Source organism: Pleurodeles waltl, chromosome 12 (assembly GCF_031143425.1).
Source record: "Pleurodeles waltl isolate 20211129_DDA chromosome 12, aPleWal1.hap1.20221129, whole genome shotgun sequence".
NCBI lineage: Eukaryota > Metazoa > Chordata > Amphibia > Caudata > Salamandridae > Pleurodeles > Pleurodeles waltl.
The window spans coordinates 686,995,579-687,012,770 of record NC_090451.1 but is presented as its reverse complement, the minus strand read 5'-3'; positions in this window follow the sequence as shown (position 1 = coordinate 687,012,770).

The window sequence follows — 17,192 nt, the reverse complement described above, 5'->3', positions numbered from 1 at the left end:
TGGGAGTAGCTCTTCTGTGTGCAGCCCAACCTACTAAAATAGAGACCTCTGCATGGTTGGATTATTATTTGTATACCAGCATTAAAAAGCCTGTTTTTGACACAAAAATGTGCGCACTTTCAGAACTCATCAGCTGATGTCTGGAGAAACATAATTACATTTTACAAAATGAATTGAGGGCTATTGTTTGAGTTCAAGAGATGTCTTACTCATATTATTATGTTGGTGCCCGGGGGATTCAAGCTATGACTGTAATATACTACATTAGTAGCTCCAGATGATATGCATTGAACATAAGTAGCTCTTATTACACAAAAGGTTGGAGAACCCTGCTCTAGACGGTCACACAAAGGTAGCTTTGCTTTACTTGTAGCATACATGCCAGTCCTCGTCGGCAGTGAGCCACTTCACTTAGAGACCTCAGCCTAGTGACTGTTAATGCCACGCCAGAGGTCTGTGGCCTATGGAACTCAGGGCCGAGCAGGCAGCCTTTGTAAAAAGTATTGGAGAAACCGGAACCAGATATTTCTGCGAACTCACTGAAATGTCAGGAGCATCCTGCTTAGGCTTCGCCTCTCAGGAGTAGTCAAGACCTGCACACGGAGCGTGATGCAAGTTTAAAATTTCAGTTTTATGGGATGTAGGCGTAGAAACTCAGAAACAAGAGATATGAGAGCGATGCACAACAAAATGAATGTCCCTAGGTGCCCATAAGTGTAAATGTATACATAAGGGTATATAGAGCCAAGCAATAAGTATGCATGCCTTCAGCACTACAGAGGTAATAGGCTAGCAATTGTTGCTTTCAGAACCTCCTTTCTCTACATTTTTCTGACCATGCACTACATATTTACACACGTGACATGTCTATGCAGGTGTTTTTCCAATTGCACAATGCATACCTTCTAACTCTTTTTTAAAGGCCAGAAACACTGTTTACCGAGACTTCTTATAGCCATAGTAAAGGACAGCACTAGGATATGCAACTATATGTGTGCTTGTGATCTGTGAGCCTTTCACACTGAAGCCATGTTTAGAAAACATGCTCTCATGGTACATCCTATCGTGGTACAAAGTGGTCATGGTGCCAAGCGGTCCACGAGTGCCCCGGCCTTGCTTCGCTGAGGAATCTTGGGACCAGCCTTCTTAATAATGCAGTGAACCATTCAATAGGTCCTCGCTCAGGACGAGTTACACCATTCTTAGAAACTATCCTGTGGTACTGCAAGGTGCTATCTTACTACTCTTAGGTGCTGTCCCTGCGTCTAGGTGCTATACTAAGTGTTCAGAAACATCTGTCCACTTCAGATGGGGTGAATGCCAAACGTCCAGCCAGAAGATTCCAAGAATGGCTGCACGGCACAAGTGCCCTGTGAAATGGCCTTGGACGACCCAGGCGCCTCTTTGCCCAGCCTCGTGGCACACTGTTGCATGTTTTTGACAAATTTGGCCACAAACATGTTTCTGTGATTGCTCTTTTTCACTTGGCAGAGGGTTCCAAACATCATGTCCTTGCACAATAGGGCACAAATATTTAAATAGCAGATCACATTGCAGAGACCAAACTCAGTCTCTGCAGGGTTGTCTCAACGAATATTGTCAACATAGGTGCACTTCACGCACCACTCTCCTCCCTAAGGCGTTTTTTTGTCTTTGATGAAAATCTTATAATAATCGCTGAGCTTTGACCTCATTAATACACCCACAAGTGATGCGGCCTTGAGTGAAACAGTTGAGCTTATATTTAAGTCTGAACTCAGAATCTGCTCATTAATTCCCACCCATCAATTTCTGTGTACCACGAAGACAGAGACTTTTAAGGCACTGGCAAAGTACCCCAGTCTTTCAGGGGGCCTCCTGGTGGATCCAGCTCTGCTATGCAGAGAATCTTCACCTGGTGACCTTGAATCATTCTTAAAAAGATTGTTTTAAATACAGTTTCCTTTTAGTTTATTTTTAATGTGGGTGATGTGTGAGAGTCTATAAGACACATTGCACATAGAAATGTTTATGTTTTTCAACAAACACCATTCGACATCAACACCAAAGTTTCTTGCAGATTAAAAGAGCACCTCACATTTGAAAAATGGTCAGGGGACACAAATATTATGTGAAATAATATTAGTGCGCTGCTGCTGTATAATAATATTCAAAACACGCCACTATCCTTCCAAATCAGACGTAAACATATTTAGTATTTGGACCAGTGCACCTGTGCACTGACAGTGACCTGGCCAAAGAGGGCATGCAAGAGCTGAAACTGGATCATGAATTCACAGCTGTTCTGAACAGGGGGGCCCAAATACTTTTGAGCCAGGATCCCCCAAATCCTTAAGATGCCCCTGTACGAACATGAGAGACTCATGCAGACCACTTTTATAAAATACTTCAGAGGGACCACATGAGAGTAGGGTATGGTAGGCACAAACCCTGCCGCCAGGTAGGGCAACTTCCAGACAGGTGAAAAAGTACCTTTTTTACCCCAGAAAAATAGGTACATTTTCTAATTTTTGGGAGACGAGGGGCAGGAACACTGGTCAAAGGGACTCCCCCTTTCACCAAACTTTGTGGCACTCATTCTAACAAACTCAGAAGGGAGACATGCGCACCTTAACCTGTCAATCATGTGGCTTACCCTAGGTGGTTCTCAAACCTTTTTATGCCGTGCCCCTCCCCCCCCCCGAGTGGGGAAAATACAATCATTGGGCCCCCCTCAGAATTTTTCACAATTATTCTATTAAGCTGGCAATGTTTAAATATGTCTAGACTTATTTAAACATTGCAGTCAAGTTCTGTTACCTTTTAAAAAATGCAATGAATATTTTTCTACTTTAAAAAAAGCAGTGTTATCTGCAGAATTCCTGTTTTGGCCAGGACCTTGCACCCCCCGGGACCACTTGAGGCCCCCAGTTTGAAGACCCCCGCCCTAGGGTAAGTAAAACTGCTTAATTTTTTCAGGTACAACATGGCTAATGTGTGATAAATTAGAGCACTGTACAAATTACACGTAGTTGTCTGGGTGAAAATTGTACACAGCCATATAAGATACCAACTGGAAGGACTGGGCTGCCATCTGTAGGACAATTACTACTCGTACCAGAGTTACACATACAAGAAATTCATGGTCACGTTAAATATCTCTCACATTTTGCTTCCACCGATGGTCGCCCATTTCATCTGCTGGTTGCTATGCACTGTGAATAATGACATTGTGCGTGGTCACTTGTTCACAGCCACCAAGAAAAGGGGTCCTCCTCGGTGCCAGGGCTGGTGTGTCTTGGCCCAGCGGCCATTCCTTGATCTTATATGGTTTCCATTTTCTTGCACATTTGATATGCTTGCAATAAAACAAAAAAATATATATATATACACATACACGTTTATCCATGCCAAACCTACTGGGTTTGCCAATGCTTGTTTTTAATTCTTATTTGATTTACGAAGAATAAATACTGACAATAAAGAAGATGGCAATAGCATGAAGTTGAATATCAATCTACTTTTTCATAGCCTTGCACCTTTTATCTGCTATAATGATATAATTGTCCTCTAAAGCCTGTACCGTTCCTTATAGATAGATAGCAACTTACATCACTGTCTCATTACCTTCGCAAAGGTAGCCCTGTTTCCTAAAATGGCAAGGGAAAAGGAAAAAAGCTGCACTCACAACTAGACAAATCACCATGAGGAAAGGCGAGAAGAATTAGGAGACAGTGTTACACAGTCAGAACACATACACTACATGAAAATATTTAAAAAACATACATGCAGGATCTGGTCTCTCAGTGGACCAAAGCCTCCGCTCCAGGGATCTGTGTGTTTGACCCTAGGAGCACACGTTGAGATCCCATAAGGGCACTCAGCCCTTCATTCTTCTGGGGTGAAAAAACAGGAGAAATATGGAGTCTGTTAATGACAAACATCCAAATCTGCAGTTTAAAACAATCTCAAGTGATTCATATATATATATATATATGGAAAATGTCACTTACCCAGTGTACATCTGTTCGTGGCATGAGACTCTGCAGATTCACATGCTGTGCATTATCCTGCCATCTAGTGTTGGGCTCGGAGTGTTACAAGTTGTTTTTCTTCGAAGAAGTCTTTTCGAGTCACGAGACCGAGGGACTCCTCCCTTTCGGCTCCATTGCGCATGGGCGTCGACTCCATCTTAGATTGTTTTCCCCGCAGAGGGTGAGGTAGGAGTTGTGAATATACTAAAAGTGCCCGTGCAATGGAGTAAGTATGAATGTACATAATGTGTATTAAAATTGTATTTATTTACAAATTTACAATTTTCATTCAACTTATAATGGCTACAGGCTCCCGGGGAGGTGGGAGGGCGCATGTGAATCTGCAGCGTCTCATGCCACGAACAGATGTACACTGGGTAAGTGACATTTTCCGTTCGATGGCATGTGTAGCTGCAGATACACATGCTGTGCATAGACTAATAAGCAGTAATCTCCCCAAAAGCGGTGGCTTAGCCTGTAGGAGTTGAAGTTGTCTGAAATAATGTTCGTAATACAGCCTGTCCTACTGTGGCTTGTTGTGTTGTTAACACATCTACACAGTAATGTTTTGTGAATGTATGAGGCGTAGACCAGGTGGCTGCCTTACAAATTTCTGTCATAGGTATATTTCCTAGAAAAGCCATTGTGGCACCTTTTTTTCCTAGTGGAATGCGCTCTTGGTGTAATAGGTAGATCTCTTTTTGCTTTAATATAGCAAGTTTGAATACATTTCACTATCCATCTGGCAATGCCTTGCTTGGATATAGGATTTCCTGCAGGAGGTTTTTGGAAGGCTACAAACAATTGTTTTGTTTTGCGAAACTGTTTCGTTCTGTCAATGTAATACATTAGTGCTCTTTTTATGTCTAATGTATGTAAGGCTCTTTCGGCTACTGAGTCTGGTTGTGAAAAGAAGACTGGGAGTTCCACTGATTGGTTTAGGTGGAATGGTGATATAACCATTGGTAAGAATTTGGGATTTGTACGGAGAACCACTTTATGTTTATGTATTTGTATAAAGGGTTCTTGTATAGTGAATGCTTGTATTTCACTTACTCTTCTAAGAGATGTGATAGCTATTAGGAAGGCTACCTTCCAAGTTAAGTATTGCATTTCACAGAGTGCATGGGTTCAAATGTTGGTCCCATGAGTCGTGTTAATACAATATTAAGGTTCCACGAAGGTACTGGTGATGTTCTTGGTGGTATGATTCTCTTTAATCCCTCCATAAATGCTTTGATAACTTGGATTCCAAAAAGCGAAGTTGAATGTGTAATCTGCAGATAGGCAGTTATTGCTGTGGGATGTATTTTAATAGAAGAGAATGCTAGTTTAGACTTTTGTAAGTGTAATAAGTAACTTACAATGTTCTTTGCGGAAGAATGTAGTGGTTGAATTTGATTATTGTGGCAGTAGTAAACAAATCTTTTCCATTTGTTTGCATAACAATGTCTTGTAGTAGTTTTCCTAGCTTGTTTAATGACCTCCATACATTCTTGTGTAAGGTCTAAGTGTCCAAATTCTAAGACTTCAGGAGCCAGATTGCTAGATTGAGCGATGCTGGATTCGGGTGTGTGATCTGTTGTTTGTGTTGAGTTAACAGATCTGGCCTGTTTGGTAATTTGACGTGAGGTACTACTGATAGGTCCAGCAGTGTTGTGTACCACGGTTGGCGAGCCCAAGTTGGTGCTATGAGTATTAGTTTGAGTCTGTTTTGACTCAGTTTGTTTACCAGATAAGGAATGAGTGGGAGAGGGGGAAATGCGTAAGCAAATATCCCTGACCAACTGATCCATAACGCATTGCCCTTGGACTGAGGGTGTGGGTACCTGGACGCGAAGTTTTGGCATTTTGCGTTTCCTTTTGTTGCAAATGGGTCTATTTTTGGTGTTCCCCAGCATAGATAGTAATCTTGTAGGATCTGGGGATGAATTTCCCATTCGTGTGTTTGTTGGTGATCTCGACTGAGATTGTCGGCTAGCTGGTTTTGAATGCCTGGGATGTACTGTGCTATTAGGCGAATGTGATTGTGAATTGCCCAATGCCAAATTTTCTGTGCTAAGAGACACAGTTGTGATGAGTGTGTCCCTCCTTGTTTGTTGAGGTAATACATTGTCGTCATGTTGTCGGTTTTGACAAGAATGTGTTTGTGGGCTATCAGTGGTTGAAATGCTTTCAACGCTAGAAACACTGCCAATAGTTCTAAATGATTTATGTGCAGTTGTTTTTGTTGATTGTCCCATTGTCCCTGTATACTGTGCTGGTTGAGGTGTGCTCCCCACCCCATCATGGAAGCATCTGTTGTGATCACGTTTTGAGGCACTGGGTCTTGGAATGGCCACCCTTGGTTTAAATTTATAGGGTTCCACCATTGAAGTGAGAAGTGTGTCTGGCGGTCCACCAACACTAGATCTTGGAGTTGACCCTGTGCTTGTGTCCATTGTTTTGCTAGGCACTGTTGTAAGGGCTGCATGTGTAATCTTGCGTTTGGGACAATGGCTATGAGTAAGGAAATGCCTCCTTGGCATGGTTACCCCCTGACTTTTTGCCTTTGCTGATGCTAAGTTTTGATTTGAAAGTGTGCTGAGGCCTGCTAACCAGGCCCCAGCACCAGTGTTCTTTCCCTAACCTGTACTTTTGTTTTCACAATTGGCACACCCTGGCATCCAGGTAAGTCCCTTGTAACTGGTACCCCTGGTACCAAGGGTCCTGATGCCAGGGAAGGTCTCTAAGGGATGCAGCATGTCTTATGCCACCCTGGGGACCCCTCACTCAGCACTGACACACTGCTTACCGGCTTGTGTGTGCTGGTGAGGACAAAAAGAGTAAGTCGACATGGCACTCCCCTCAGGGTGCCATGCCAACCTCACACTGCCTATGCAGTATAGATAAGTCACCCCTCTAGCAGGCCTTACAGCCCTAAGGCAGGGTGCACTATACCATAGGTGAGGGCACAAGTGCATGAGCACTGTGCCCCTACAGTGTCTAAGCAAAACCTTAGACATTGTAAGTGCAGGGTAGCCATAAGAGTATATGGTCTGGGAGTCTGTCAAACACGAACTCCACAGCACCATAATGGCTACACTGAAAACTGGGAAGTTTGGCATCAAACTTCTCAGCACAATAAATGCACACTGATGCCAGTGTACAGTTTATTGTAACATACACCCCAGAGGGCACCTTAGAGGTGCCCCCTGAAACCTTAACCAACTACCCGTGTAGGCTGACTGGTTTTAGCAGCCTGCCACACTCGAGACATGTTGCTGGCCACATGCCTTTGTCACTCTGTGGCTAGTAACAAAGCCTGTACTGGGTGGAGATGCTTATCACCTCCCCCTTGCAGGAACTGTAACACCTTGCGGTGAGCCTCAAAGGCTCACCCCCTTTGTTACAGCACCCCAGGGCATTCCAGCTAGTGGAGTTGCCCGCCCCTTCCGGCCACGGCCCCACTTTCGGCGGCAAGGCCGGAGGAGATAATGAGAAAAACAAGGAGTCAGCCCCTAAGGCAACCTGAGCTGAAGTGACTCTGACTTTTAGAAATCCTCCATCTTGCAGATGGAGGATTCCCCCAATAGGGATAGGAATGTGACCCCCTCCCCTTGGGAGGAGGCACAAAGAGGGTGTAGCCACCCTCAGGGCTTGTAGCCATTGGCTACTGCTCTCCCGGTTCTAAACACACCCCTAAATTCTGTATTTAGGGGCTCCCTAGAACCTAGGAACTCAGATTCCTGCAACCTAAGAAGAAGAGGACTGCTAAGCTGAAAAACCCTGCAGAGGAGACGGAGACACCAACTGCTTTGGCCCCAGCTCTACCGGCCTGTCTCCCCTCTTCTAAAGACACTGCTCCAGCGACGCTCTCCCCAGGGACCAGCGACCTCTGAATCCTCAGAGGATTGCCCTGCTCTAGAAGGACCAAGAAACTCCCGAGAACAGCGGCTCTGTTCACCCAAGACTGCAACTTTGTTTCCAAAGGAGCAACTTGAAAACAACTGTGTTTCCCGCCGGAAGTGTGAGACTTGCTACTCTGCATCCGACGCCCCCGGCTCGACTTGTGGAGAAACAACACTTCAGGGAGGACTCCCCGGCAACTACGAGACCGTGAGTAGCCAGAGTTGCCCCCCCTGAGCCCCCACAGCGACGCCTGCAGAGGGAATCCCGAGGCTCCCCCTGACCGCGACTGCCTGACTCCCAGATGCCGACGCCTGGAAAAGACTCTGCACCCGCAGCCCCCAGGACCTGAAAGATCGGAACTCCAGCGCAGGAGTGACCCCCAGGAGGCCCTCTCCCTTGCCCAGGTGGTGGCTACCCTGAGGAGCCCCCCCCCTTGCCTGCCTGCATCGCTGAAGAGACCCCTTGGTCTCCCATTGATTTCTATTGGAAACCCGACGTGTGTTTGCACACTGCACCCGGCCGCCCCCGTGCTGCTGAGGGTGTACTTTCTGTGCTAACTTGTGTCCCCCCCGGTGCCCTACAAAACCCCCCTGGTCTGCCCTCCGAAGACGCGGGTACTTACCTGCTGGCAGACTGGAACCGGGGCACCCCCTTCTCCATTGAAGCCTATGTGTTGTGGGCACCACTTTGAACTCTGCACCTGACCGGCCCTGAGCTGCTGGTGTGGTAACTTTGGTGTTGCTCTGAACCCCCAACGGTGGGCTACCTTGGACCCGAACTTGAACCCCGTAGGTGGTTTACTTACCTGCAAAAACTAACTAACTCTTACTCCCCCCAGGAACTGTTGAAAATTGCAATGTCTAGTTTTAAAATAGCTATATGTGATTTATGTGAAGAGTGTATATGCTATTTTGATTATTCAAAGTTCCTCAAGTAGTTACCTGCAATACCTTTCATTTGAAGTATTACATGTAAAATTTGAACCTGTGATTCTTAAAATAAACTAAGAAAATATATTTTTCTATACAAAAACCTATTGGCCTGGAATTGTCTTTGAGTGTGTGTTCCTCATTTATTGCCTGTGTGTGTACAACAAATGCTTAACACTGCTCCTTTGATAAGTCTACTGCTCGACCACACTACCACAAAATAGAGCATTAGTATTATCTCTTTGTGCCACTATCTTACCTCTAAGGGGAACCCTTGGACTCTGTGCATACTATTCCTTATTTTGAAATAGTGCATACAGAACCAACTTCCTACACTATGCATGAAGACATCATGCCTAGAAGTTTCATTACAAACCTCACTTGGTAGTGTTGGTTTGGCTGCATGTTTAATGCTATATTTTGGAACGCTTGTACCCTTTGCGGACTTGGAGTGGCAATCGCTTTCTGTGTGTTGAGTGTTGCTCCCAAGTATTGTTGTATCTGGGATGGTTGTAGATGTGATTTTTGGTAATTTATAGAAAACCCTAGTTTGTGTAGAGTTTCTATAACGTATTGCGTGTGAAGAAGACACTGTTGCTGAGTGCTGGTTTTTATTAACCAATAGTCTAAGTATGGGAATACGTGCATGTGCTGTCTCCTTATATGAGCGGCTACTACTGCAAGGCATTTTGTGAATACCCTTGGGGCTGTTGTTATCCCGAACGGTAGCAACTTGAATTGATAATGCACGCCGTGGATTACAAACCTTAAGTATTTCCTGTGCGGAGGATCTATGGGTTTTTGGAAATATGCATCTTTGAGATCTAACGTTGACATGTAGTCCTGTTTTTTGAGCAAGGGAATCACGTCTTGAAGTGTTACCATGTGGAAGTGATCTGATTTGATGTAGAGATTCAGCATTCTGAGGTCTAATATGGGTCTCAACGTTTTGTCTTTCTTTGGAATTAGGAAATATAGTGAGTAGACACCTGTTCCTTTTTGATGGTTGGGTACTAATTCTATTGCTTGTTTTTGTAACAATGCTTGGACTTCTAGTTGTAACAGGTCTAAGTGTTGTTTGGACATATTGTGTACTCTTGGGGGCACATCTGGTGGGAAATTTATGAATTCTATGCAGTAACCATGTTGGATAATGGCTAGGACCCATGCGTCCGTAGTTATGTTTGTCCAGTTTTTGTAGTATACAGTAAGTCGCCCCCCCCCCCCCCCCCCACTGGTGTTAAGTGTTGGGGGTTTGTGACATTGAAGTCACTGTTTGGTTTGACTTGTTTTAGGGCTTTGGAATTTTCCCCGTGCTCTTGGGAATTGTCCACCCCTGTATGAGCCTCGAAACCCTCCTCTTTGGTACTGCCCCTGATAGGTGGGTCTGGTTTGTGAGGTGGAAGGCTCTGGTGTTTGCGTACGAAACCCCCTCTAAATTGTGGCTTTCTAAATGTGCCTCTGCTTTGTGGGGAGTAGAGCACGCCCATGGCTTTGGCCGTGTCTGTGTCCTTCTTTAATTTCTCAATTGCTGTGTCCACCTCCGGCCCAAACAATTGTTCCTGGTTAAAAGGCATGTTTAACACAGCTTGCTGGATTTCCGGTTTAAATCCTGAGTTCCGTAACCATGCATGCCTGTGAATGGTTACCGCAGTGTTGACTGTCCGTGCTGCTGTGTCTGCCGAATCCAACGCGGACCTTATCTGGTTGCTGGAAATTGCTTGTCCTTCTTCAACAACCTGTTGGGCACGTTTCTGGTGTTCCTTGGGCAAGTGCTGTATAATGTGTTGCATCTCGTCCCAGTGTGCCCTGTCGTAGCGAGCCAGTAGGGCTTGCGAGTTTGCGATGCGCCATTGATTGGCTGCCTGTGCTGCCACTCGTTTGCCCTGTGCATCGAACTTCCTACTCTCTTTGTCAGGCAGTGGTGCGTCTCCTGACGATTGAGAGTTTGCCCTCTTTCTTGCTGCTCCCACGACCACCGAAACTGGTGTCAGTTGCTGTGTTATAAACACAGGGTCCGTTGGGGGAGGTTTGTATTTTTTCTCCACCCTAGGCGTGAAAGCCCTTCCTTTCACTGGCTCCTGGAAGATTTGTTTTGCGTGCTTGAGCATGCCTGGGAGCATTGCCAGACTTTGGTAGGAACTGTGGGTGGATGCCAAGGTGTTAAATAGGAAGTCATCCTCTATTGGCTCCGAATGAATTGCTACATTGTGGAATGTAGCTGCCCTTGATAATACCTGCGTGTATGCAGTGCTGTCCTCTGGAGGTGACGGCCTTGTCGGGTAACAATCTGGACTGTTGTCGGAGACTAGTGCATCATATAAGTCCCATGCATCCGGGTCATCCTGTATCATCCCCGTATGTGTCGGTGACTGCATTGGGGGTGTTGTTACCGGGGACAGCTGTGGTGAATGTAGTGGAGAAGGCTGTGGAGAAAACCTTGGTGGTGGTGTTTTCTCTCTTGCCACCTTTGCCTTTGGCTCCATATCAGACTCCTGAAATGCCAGCTTTCTTTTGATTTTAATTGGAGGAAGAGTTTGTATTTTACCAGTCTTTTTCTGGATATGCAGCCTCCTTTGGGTATGGTCTGGTTCTCACATACTTATTTCCTGTTCAAATCTATGTTCATGCATTTGGCCGGAAAGTCCTTGCACTTCCATGTAAGAGCCTAATTTCGGCTCCGATGCAGCTTTTTTCGGTACCGAAGGTTTCGAAACTGTCTTTTTCGGTTCTGAGGTAACTTTTTTCACCTTGGGTGTGTCGAACTCTCAGTGCCGAGATCGTTCGGAGCCTGAATCTCGACCGGAGTCAGATGTCTTCGGCAGTTGTGTGGCCTTTTTCGGTGCCGATGGTTGGTCACCGTGTTTTCGATGGGTTAAGCCATGGCCTGCTGGCGGTGGCATCCCCTTGGCCTTTATGATCTTGGAGTGAGTCTTGGACGGGGCAGCTTTACTCACAGTTTTCTGCGTTGTCCCCAGTCGCTCACTTTCGGAGTCGTCTGAGTCAGTTTCCTAGATGGAGATTCTTTCCTCCTCTTCGACGTCGATCTGTTCTCTTGGTGTCTACGCCATTTGCAGTCTTCTGGCTCTTCTATCGCGTAGGGTCTTTTTCGATCGAAATGACCAACAGGCCTCGCAAGTATCCTCCCTGTGTTCCGGTGATAGACACAGATTACATAACAAGTGTTGGTCTGTACAAGGATACTTCGCGTGGCACTCCGGACAGAAGCGGAAGGGGGCCCGGTCCATTAGTTTCGACGATGGACGCGGTCGGGCCGACCAGGCCCCGCTAAAGAGTGGAAGCCCCGAAGGTCAGCCGGAGCGCTTCTGCTATCGGTGTCGATATACTAACACTAAACCGGTACCCAGCGTGAACAATACCGCCGAATTTTCGATATTTAGCTAACTTTTCCGATTCGAAATACGGAGCGAAGAGGAACACGTCTGAACCCGATGGTGGAAAGAAAACAATCTAAGATGGAGTTGACGCCCATGCGCAATGGAGCCGAAAGGGAGGAGTCCCTCGGTCTCGTGACTTGAAAAGACTTCTTCGAAGAAAAACAACTTGTAACACTCCGAGCCCAACACTATATGGCAGGATAATGCACAGCATGTGTATCTGCAGCTACACATGCCATCGACATATATATATATATATATATATATATATATATATATATATATATGGAAAATGTCACTTACCCAGTGTACATCTGTTCGTGGCATTAGTCGCTGCAGATTCACATGCTGTGCACATCCCGCCATCTGGTGTTGGGCTCGGAGTGTTACAAGTTGTTTTTCTTCGAAGAAGTCTTTTCGAGTCACGAGACCGAGGGACTCCTCCCATTTCGACTCCATTGCGCATGGGCGTCGACTCCATCTTAGATTGTTTTGCCCGCAGAGGGTGAGGTAGGAGTTGTGTATGCTAGTAATAGTGCCCATGCAATGGAGTTAATGCGTATGTACATAATAAAGTTTTAAGTAATATATTTACAAATGTACAAATGTTTAAGATCTACTTCTAAATGGCTACAGGCTCCCGGGGAGGCGGGTGGGCGCATGTGAATCTGCAGCGACTAATGCCACGAACAGATGTACACTGGGTAAGTGACATTTTCCGTTCGATGGCATGTGTAGCTGCAGATACACATGCTGTGCATAGACTAGTAAGCAGTTATCTCCCCAAAAGCAGTGGTTCAGCCTGTAGGAGTTGAAGTAGTTTGAAATAATGTTCTTAATACAGCTTGACCTACTGTTGCTTGTTGTGCAGTTAGCACATCTACACAGTAGTGCTTGGTAAATGTATGAGGCATAGACCATGTTGCTGCCTTACATATTTCGTTCATTGGAATATTTCCTAGAAAGGCCATGGTAGCACCTTTCTTTCTGGTTGAGTGTGCCTTTGGTGTAATAGGCAGTTCTCTTTTAGCTTTAAGATAGCAGGTTTGAATGCACTTAACTATCCATCTAGCAATGCCTTGTTTTGAAATTGGATTTCCTGTAAGAGGTTTTTGAAAGGCGATAAATAGTTGTTTTGTCTTTCGAATTAGTTTTGTTCTGTCAATGTAGTACATTAGTGCTCTTTTGATGTCTAATGTATGTAGTGCTCTTTCGGCTACAGAATCTGGCTGTGGGAAGAACACTGGTAATTCTATTGTTTGATTTAAGTGGAACTGTGAGATTACTTTTGGTAAAAATTTAGGATTGGTCCGTAGAACAACTTTATTCTTGTGTATTTGAATAAATGGTTCTTGAATGGTAAATGCTTGAATTTCACTCACTCTTCTTAGAGATGTGATGGCAATTAAAAATGCAACTTTCCACATTAAGTATTGCATTTCACAAGAGTGCATGGGCTCAAAAGGTGGACCCATGAGTCGTGTTAGGACAATGTTGAGGTTCCATGAAGGAACTGGTGGTGTTCTTGGTGGTATAATTCTCTTTAGGCCTTCCATAAACGCCTTTATGACTGGTATCCTAAACAATGAAATTGAGTGCGTAATTTGTAGGTAAGCAGAAATTGCCGTAAGATGTATTTTAATGGAAGCGAAAGCTAGGTTCGATTTTTGCAAATGTAGTAAGTATCCTACTATTTCTTTTGCAGATGCGTGTAAAGGTTGAATTTGATTATTATGGCAGTAATAAACAAATCTTTTCCACTTATTTGCATAACAGTGTCTAGTGGTAGGTTTTCTAGCCTGTTTTATGACCTCCATACATTCCTGTGTGAGGTCTAAGTGCCCGAATTCTAGGATTTCAGGAGCCAAATTGCTAGATTCAGCGATGCTGGATTTGGATGTCTGATCTGTTGTTTGTGTTGTGTTAACAGATCTGATCTGTTTGGCAGTTTGATATGAGGTACTACTGAAAGGTCTAGTAGTGTTGTGTACCAAGGTTGCCTTGCCCATGTTGGTGCTATTAGTATGAGTTTGAGTTTGTTTTGACTCAACTTGTTTACTAGATATGGAAGAAGTGGGAGAGGGGGAAAAGCGTACGCAAATATCCCTGACCAGTTCATCCATAGTGCATTGCCCTGAGACTGAAGTTGTGGGTACCTGGATGCGAAGTTTTGGCATTTTGAGTTTTCTTTTGTTGCAAATAGATCTATTTGTGGCGTTCCCCACATTCTGAAGTAAGTGTTCAGTATTTGGGGGTGAATTTCCCATTCGTGGATCTGTTGGTGATCCTGAGAGAGATTGTCTGCTAACTGATTCTGAATCCCTGAAATAAATTGTGCTATTAGGCGAATGTGGTTGTGAATCGCCCAATGCCATATTTTTTGTGTTAGGAGACACAACTGTGTTGAGTGTGTTCCTCCCTGTTTGTTTAGGTAATACATTGTTGTCAAGTTGTCTGTTTTGACAAGAGTGTATTTGTGGGTTATTATGGGTTGAAATGCTTTCAGAGCTAGAAATACTGCTAACAGTTCTAAGTGGTTTATATGAAACTGTTTTTGGTGAATGTCCCACTGTCCTTGGATGCTGTGCTGATTGAGGTGTGCTCCCCACCCTGTCATGGATGCATCTGTCGTTATTACGCATTGTGGCACTGGGTCTTGAAAAGGCCGCCCTTAGTTTAAATTTATACTGTTCCACCATTGAAGCGAGATGTATGTTTGGCGGTCTATTAACACCAGATCTAGAAGTTGACTCTGTGCCTGTGACCACTGTGATGCTAGGCACTGTTGTAAGGGCCGCATGTGCAACCTTGCGTTTGGGACAGTGGCTATGCATGAGGACATCATGCCTAGGAGTTTCATTACTAATTTGACCTGTATCTTTTGGTTTGGATACATGGCTTGTATGACATTTTGGAATGTTTGGACTCTTTGTGGACTTGGAGTGGCAATTCCTTTTACTGTGTTGATTGTTGCTCCTAGGTATTGCTGTGTTTGACACGGCAGAAGTTGTGACTTTGAGTACTTGATTGAGAAACCTAGTTTGTGTAGGGCTTGTATGACGTAATTTGTGTGTTGTGAACACTGTTTTTGCGTGTTGGTTTTGATTAACCAATCGTCTAGGTACGGGAACACATGTATTTGCTGCCTTCTGATATGTGCAGCTACTACTGCTAGACATTTTGTAAAAACTCTTGGCGCAGTTGTTATTCCGAATGGCAACACTTTGAATTGGTAATGTATCCCTTGGAATACAAACCTTAGGTACTTCTTGTGTGAAGGATGTATTGGTATATGGAAATATGCATCCTTTAGATCCAGTGTTGTCATGTAATCTTGTTGTTTGAGCAGTGGGATTACTTCTTGTAATGTAACCATGTGAAAATGGTCTGATTTGATGTATGTATTTACTATTCTGAGATCTAGTATGGGTCTTAGAGTTTTGTCTTTTTTGGGTATCAGAAAGTACAGTGAGTAAACTCCTGTGTTTAGTTCTTGTTTTGGTACTAACTCTATTGCTTCTTTTTGGAGCAATGCTTGAACTTCTAGTCCTAGAAGATTTATATGTTGTTTTGACATATTGTGTGTTTTCGGTGGAATGTTTGGGGGGAATTTGATAAATTCTATGCAATAACCATGCTGGATAATTGCTAAGACCCAAGTGTCTGTTGTTATTTCCTCCCAATGTTTGTAAAACTTGGTTAGTCTCCCCCCCACAGGTGTTATGTGTTGGGGATTTGTGACCTTGAAGTCACTGTTTGTTTGGAGGAGTTTTGGGACTTTGGAACTTTCCTCTGTTCCTTTGAAATTGTCCCCCTCTATATTGTCCCCGAAAACCTCCCCGCTGATACTGGCTCTGGTAAGTGGGCTTTGTTTGTGAGGCTGTGGCTTCTGTGGTTTGCCCTCGAAACCCCCCTCGAAATTGTGTCTTTCGAAATGTGCCTCTGCTCTGTGGGGAGTAGAGTGCGCCCATGGCTTTGGCCGTGTCAGTGTCTTTTTTAAGTTTTTCGATCGCAGTGTCCACCTCCGGCCCAAACAACTGCTGTCCGTTGAATGGCATATTCAGCACAGCTTGCTGTATCTCTGGTTTAAATCCTGATGTACGCAGCCATGCATGTCTCCTTATTGTTACAGCTGTGTTGACAGTTCTAGCAGCTGTGTCTGCAGCATCCATTGCTGACCGTATCTGATTATTTGAGATACCCTGTCCTTCTTCTACTACTTGCTGCGCTCTCTTTTGGAACTCCTTGGGTAAATGTTCAATAAGGTGTTGCATCTCATCCCAATGGGCCCTATCATATCTGGCTAGCAAAGCTTGAGAATTTGCAATACGCCACTGGTTTGCTGCCTGTGCCGCCACCCTTTTGCCTGCAGCATCGAATTTTCGACTTTCTTTATCTGGAGGTGGTGCATCTCCTGAAGTATGAGAGTTGGCTCTTTTGCGCGCTGCTCCCACTACAACAGAGTCTGGTGTTAGCTGTTGTGTAATGTACACTGGGTCTGTTGGTGGCGGTTTATATTTTTTATCTACTCTTGGAGTAATGGCTCTCCCTTTAACAGGCTCCTCAAACACTTGTTTGGAGTGTTTTAGCATTCCGGGTAGCATAGGAAGACTCTGATATTGGCTGTGTGTGGACGACAGTGTATTAAAAAGAAAGTCGTCTTCAATGGGCTCTGAATGAAGGCTGACATTATGAAATGCAGCTGCTCTTGACACCACTTGTGCGTAGCCTGTACTATCCTCTGGTGGCGATGGTTTAGCTGGATAGCATTCTGGACTATTGTCTGACACTGGTGCGTCATAAAGGTCCCATGCGTCAGGGTCATCTTGACTCATTCCTGTATGAGTTGGGGATTGCATCATTGGTGGAGTGGCTACCGGTGATGGTTGCGGAGAGTGATGTGGGGATGGTGGTGGTGTTACTTGTTTAGCCACCTTTGCGTGTGGCTGTTTGTCTTTGTC